We start from the raw sequence: 6,759 nt of genomic DNA, 5'->3' as shown, positions 1-6,759 counted from the left end.
TCCTAATCGGATTCGTTAACCACTGCGCCACGATGGGAACTCCCGTTCACATGCTTTTAAACATAAAATACTACAGGGGACTTAAATACAAAAGCACCATTCCTCTACTGTGCCACTCCAATCGCCCACCACCACCCTCTCCCATGCGACTGACCGGCTCTTTAACAGCAATATTCCCAACTCTTATGGCTGCTGCATCTGACATTTACTGCCGACTCTTGAGATCTATCTCCAGATATCCTTACTTCTTGACTTACGAATTTTAGACCTCTTGACTTTTGTTAGGATAGATGAAAATTTTACTCACTTAGATGTGCACCAACTGTGACTACCAGCACCCTCATTGATCTATGAGAAAATACTTCTACTGAATTTGGAAAACCCTATATTTCATTTATAATTATTTTAAATGATAAGGCCCAAGTGCTGTGGCAGTAAAAGTAAATTTATGCAGGGCAATTTGACAATACAGTCAAAAGCCTTTAAAAACATGCAGACCTCTAACCAAGAAATTCTAGTATGTGTGGATGAGTGCGAAGGCTGAACAGTATTGTTTTTAATGATAATAAGTTAAAAGGCTGGAGTAGCCGTATTAGTTTCAGACAAAGTAGAATCAAGAGCAAGGAAAAATCACCAAGGATAAGAAGGGATACTATGTCATGATAAAAGGGTCAATTCACCAGCAAGACATAATAACCCTAACTTTGAATGTCCCTAATATTAGAACCTCCCAATAAATAAATCAAACACTGATAGAACTAAAAGTAGAAACAGACAAACCTGCTCTTGGAGCCTTCAACATTTCTCTCTCAACAACTGATAGAACAACTAGATAAAGAAAGACTCAATATACCAAAAAAACAACAGGATCAAATGGACATTTACATAATATTCCATTAAACAATAAAATATACATTTTTTCAAACAACCAAAGAATAAATGTTAAACTGTATCCTAGGCCATAATTACAAAAATCAGCAAAAGATATGAGTAGACATTTTACTGAAGAGCATGTAAATATAGCAAATAAACACATGAAAAGATGCTCAATATCACAGCCATTAGGGAAATGCAAAATTAATGCCATGTAGAGATATCACTACACACTTATGAGAACAGGTAAATTTAAAAATAATGTCAAAACCATCTGCTGGTGAGTGTGCAGAGAACTGGATCTCTCATACATTGTTGGTGGAAATAGTTTGGTAGTTACTTAAAAAAACTAAACATGCACTTACCGTATGACCCATCAATCATACACCTGGATATTTATCCCACAGAAATGAAAACTCGTATCCACACAAAAACTTATACTGATTGTTCACAGCTGCTTTATCTATAATACCCCCAAACTAGAAACAAACAACATGTCCCTTAATAGATGGTTAAACAAACTGTAATGGATTCATATACAGAATACTATTCAGTCCTACAAAAGAATGGACAACTGATGAGGCGACAGCTTGGATGGATATCAGGGGCATTATGTTCAGTGAAAAAATGTCCACCACAAAAGGTGATATACTTATGATTCCATTTATATAACATTATTGAAATAATAGGAGTTCCCATTGTGGTACAGCAGAAACTAATCCAACTAAGAACCATGAAGTTGTGGGTTTGATCCCTGGCCTTGCTCAGTGGGTTAAGGATCCAGCATTGCTGTGGCTGTGGTGTCGGCTGGCAGCAACAGCTCCCATTAGACCCCTAGCCTGGGAATCTCCATATGCCACGGGGTGTGGCCCTAAAAAGCCAAAAAAAAAAAAGGAAATAATAAAACTATAGAGACGGAGATTAGTTGTTGTCAGGAGTTAGAGATGGGGTAGCGGGGCAAGTGGTGAGTGTGACTATATAAGGGTAGCAGGATGGAGATCTTTGAGGTGCTGGAATAGTTCTTGATTGTGGTAGTGGTTACACAAATCTACACATATGATAAAATGGCATAGAACCATACACAACTTTATATCAGTGTCAAACACTTGGTTTTGATATTGTACTGTAACTATGTAAAATGTAACAATTGGGGGAAACTGGATAAAAAGATTCCATAGAACCTCTCTATACTATCTTTTGTTGGTGGTGGAGGATGAGGAGCATGCCTGTGGCATGTGGAAGTTCCCAGGCCTGAGACTGACACTCACCATAGCAGTAACCCAAGCAACTGCAGTGACAACACCAGATTCTTAACCCTCCCTCTGTGCCACAACAGAACTCCTCTCTATTAGCTTTGCAACTTATGAATCTGTAATTATTTCAAAATAAAAAGTTTTTTAGAAGAAAGTAGCAAACAAGAACAAGAACAACAACAACAACAAAAACAAGGATATTACTTAGGTCCACAGCCATACAGAATTGATTAAATAACATCATAGACCATCTAAGAAATCATTAAAAGAATACTGCAAAATAATATTCACTTAATACTGTGGAAGATATTTCATATGACATATTTAATTTAAAAAGCCCCAAAACATTCAAAGTGATCTTTTCTTAAAAAAGAGTATATTGTTCAAAAGAGTCCAGAAGGAAATCACCACATACCCTGTGTGGTGAGATTACAGGTGATTTCTATTTTCATCTTGTGCATTACCCATATGCATCTTTTTCTGCAATAAATATGTATTTTAAATTTCAAGTTTAAATTTAAGTTGCTTTTAGGGAGAGGGTCACAGATATGGCGGCCTTTAGGATGGGAAAGCTGACAACCATGCCAGTAGGTCTAATATGCGCATCTATAAGTGTGCATGTGGCCAAAGAAGAGGAATCCAGAAAGCAGCTAGTGAAACCAGAGCAGCTCCCCATGTACAGTGCATCACCTCTTCAGTCTAAATATGTTGAAGAACAGCCAGGTCATTTACAAATGGGCTTTGCATCCATTCACACTACAACTGGTCGTTATATTGGCTGGTGCAGGGGTGCTTATGATGTCTTTGTGAAAAATGGGATAATGGATACAGTACAATTTGGAAAAGATGCATATGTCTATTTGAAGAATCCACTTTGAGACTTTCTTCCAAAAATTGGCGTAATTACAAAAAGGTTCTAGGTTTAAGAAAATTGCTTATCCACTGGGACCAACCACTATAGGAACAACTGTTTGCTACCCTGTTCAGTCAGTAATAACTGCAAAGATAACTGGGAAAAGGCATATACTACAAGCCAGCAAATTTATGAAGCAGTTAAGTCACTGTGGACAAAAAAAAACAAAAAAGAGTCGCTTCCTGAACCTAAAGAAAACACTAAGCTAGGAAGCTCTGCTGAAATAGCAATACCTGTAAAAACAACTCAGAACCTGAAACAGTCAGTGCCTTTGCCAACAGAACTTAGCTCTGAAACAAAGACAAATCAGAATCCACATCAGGTGCTACACAGTTTTTGCATGACCCCAGGCTCATGGATCATGGGCATTCCCATCCAGAAGATGCAGATACGTACAGCATGAGAAGTTGAAATAGTCTGCATAGAGAACTACAAGATGTATGAAGTTGCAAATAACGATGGAAAAAATCATGTAATGAGTAACCGTGATGCATAGAGTATTAAAAAAAAGTTTTCCCCTTACATTTTCTAATGTATAGTTTGAAGAATCACACAAGTGATTAAAACACAAACCGTGATTACAATCCAAACAATAGCAAATGATCAATGAAAAGGTAGATGTACAATATTAGGATGTATTTGATGACTTTTATGGGTGTTTATAAAAAATAAAGAGTAAATATATAAACACTGATGAGATTAAAATCTGAGAAAATATGTGTATATATAAATATTTATACATATACACATATATATGCTCTTTTGCTTTTCTGAATTAATGTCAGCTAAATAGGAATGGTGCCTGGAAGAATGTGTTCTCTTCTCTGCTTTCATTTTTCATTTCCTGGAGCTGGAATAAAATATCCATATTTTATGGAAAAAAAATAAATAAATTTAAGACGCTTTTAGTTATAAAAAGCTCCTAGGTTGAGGTTATGGCTGTCTACAAGAAAGCCATGATGGTCAGACGATGAAGAGAGGCACCAAGCAGCCCAAGAGGGTGGCCAACTACTGAAGGTGGGGAGGAACTGGGTTCTGGTCAAAGCAGAGTCTTCTGGTTAAGATTGCGAAGGACATGGTCTGTGGGTCCTCTAAGACTCACCTTGCAGTCAAAGATGATGTTTCACTTCATGAGATTATCAAGTTTTAAAACTATTCTGGTTGTGGAGCATTAGGTAGTGCTCTATTTGCTGGTAGGAAGCTTTAAAACTTTCCTTTGTAGTAAATACCCAAGGTGGGCTGAGTAGCTGGCTTTTTGAAGTCTTGCCCAATGCTTCCAGCAGATCAAGTCTTTATGCAGCACCAAGTGGGTTTGGCAGTCCTCAAGGCTGAGCCTTCTCCTTTTCTCCAGGGTCACATTCTCTTTATTTCTCTTTGTGGATGACTCCCAAATCCACATCTCCGGCCCTGAATTCCAGATTTACACTTCCAATCAAGTTGCTTGAGGCATACTTCTACCTTGCCGGAGGTATCTATATGATGAATATGATGATGATGGTAATGGTTTTAAATAGATCTGCTAATTACTTTACTCCCCTTCCTTCAAAAGGTAAAGTTGAATTCCTTTTCCCTTGACTCTCAGTGACTCAGGGGCATAACTTAATGACTTATTACTAAAAAATATGTCAGAAGAGATGCTGCATGATTTCTGAAACTAGATCTTAAAAAAGATACAGCATCTACACCTCTGTCTCTGTCTGGTGGCCTTTGCAACATAGTTGCCATGTTGTGAGGAAGCTCAGGCCACATGGAAAGGATGTGAGAGGGCATATTCGTTTGCTAAAGCTACCATAACAAAATACCACAGACTGGGTGGCTTAAACAACAGAAATTTACTTTCTCACAGTCCTAGAGGGTGGAAGTCCAAGACCAAGGTGATGGCAAGTTTAGTTTCTCTTTTGAGGCCTCTCGCCTTGGCTTGCAGACAGCCACCTTCTCTCTGCGTTCTCCCATGGGCTTTACTCTGTGCACAAGCATCCTCTGTGTCTCTTCCTCTTCTTATAAGGACACTACTCAGAGTTCCCATTGTGGCTCAGTGGTAACAAACCTGACTAGTATCCATGAGGAAGCGGGTTCAATCCCTGGCCTCACTCAGTGGGTTAAGGATCTGGTGTTGCACTGAGATGTGGTATAGGTCACAGATGTGGCTTGGATCTTACATTGCTGTGGCTGAGGTGTAGGCCAGCAGCTGCAGCACCAATTTGACCCCTAGCCTGGGAACTTCCATATGCCTCAGATGTGACTTTAAAAAAAAAAATTTAGATAAACAGTATCTTCCTATTGGAGTTGTCTAATACTGTACAACAAATCTCGCCAAAACATAGTGGCTTAAAGCAACAATCATGTATTATATCTCACAGTTTCTTTGAGTCCAGAATCTGGAAGAGACTTGGCTGACTGGTTCTGCCTCCGAGTCTCTCACAGAGTTGCACTCAGGTATTGGTTGAGACTGCAGTCCACTGAAAGCTGACAGAGGCAGGAGAACCCTGCTTCCAAGGGGGCTGGTCACATGGCCGGAAAGTTTGCTCCTCTCCATGTGCACCTCTCTATGTGGTCTGTTGAGTGTCTCTGTGGCACAGCAGTTTGTTTCCAGAGAGCAAGTGATTTAGGAGACCAAGGCAGAGGCTGAGAAGAGACCAAGGCCGAAGAACACCTTTTGTGACCTAGCCTCAGAGCCCTCACCCACTGTCCTGTCTGCTGCATTCTGTAGATCACATAGGTTGACACTGATTCAGTTTGGGAAGGGACCATGCAAGGGTGTGAATACCAAGTGACAAGGATCTTTGAAGACCTTCTTGGAGGCTGGCTACCATAATGATAATAAGAGATACCATCAGTTCAATACCTATCATGTGCTTGGCTTTAGATGGAAATAATCTCATTTAATCCTCATTATAATTTTATGCAGTAGATTATATTTGTCCCCAGTTTATAGGTGAGAAAGGCTAAGAGTCATTAAATGTTTTGCCTAGGGACATGCAGCTAGCAAATGGAGAAGAGAGCTGGAACCCAGCTTGGTGTGACCTCCTCCTAGCCTGTCCATGCTCTCCTGGCCTTGAAACCTCCAAGCCAGTTTCACCCCTCTGTTCCCTCTCCCTGTTACTGCTACCAAGTTTATAAATTCCAGCAGTGTTTATCCTCCCCTTCATCCTCTTCCAACCTTGCTTCTACTGTCCTGATTCAGGATGGTCCCCAAAAGTATAAAATGAAAAAATATGTTGTTAAATTAAGGAGGAAACTCTAGCAATCTATTATAGCCCTACTTACTACTTACTTTGAAACCCACACCATCTACTGTATGACGATCTTCAAGAGAAATGTGCAGACTCAGAGAAAATGGTGAAGCAGGAAGCCAAATAATCTCAGTGGAATCTGTGCCCAGATCAGAAAACAAGACCAGGACAAGACGTGGGAAAGCAAGATTATAAGAAGAGGCAGAGAACGAGAGCCCTTCTCCCCAGCCATTAATCCCAGCCTGGTTTCTCTGGCTCTGGCAAGAGAATGAAGTTTTGAAGGGCTTTAAAAATACCCTTTTTAAAATTTAATAACGACTTCTGAGAAAATACAATTTTTGTAAGCCTTCCCTAGTGTATGTTTTTAATTCAAGGTTATATTTGCTCAGCTCACTGATGGTATGTGAAGGCATCTTGCTAGTATTGGGGCCACCAACCCTGTTTGCCAAGGGGACATGCCACTTTCCCTCCCACTGGGAGCACTCAC

The 6,759-nt window shown here is 39.8% G+C and overlaps 1 pseudogene; it reads left to right on the top strand.

The window, feature by feature from the left end:
- Positions 1 to 2,664: 2,664 nt before the first annotated feature.
- LOC125112155 (MICOS complex subunit MIC27-like) lies at positions 2,665 to 3,450 on the top strand (annotated as a pseudogene).
- The last annotated feature ends 3,309 nt before the right edge of the window (positions 3,451 to 6,759 follow it).

Source organism: Phacochoerus africanus, chromosome 1, assembly GCF_016906955.1.
Source record: "Phacochoerus africanus isolate WHEZ1 chromosome 1, ROS_Pafr_v1, whole genome shotgun sequence".
NCBI classification, from domain to species: domain Eukaryota; kingdom Metazoa; phylum Chordata; class Mammalia; order Artiodactyla; family Suidae; genus Phacochoerus; species Phacochoerus africanus.
The sequence above is the reverse complement of the archived record's forward strand: the minus strand, read 5'-3'. Positions and strand labels throughout refer to the sequence as shown.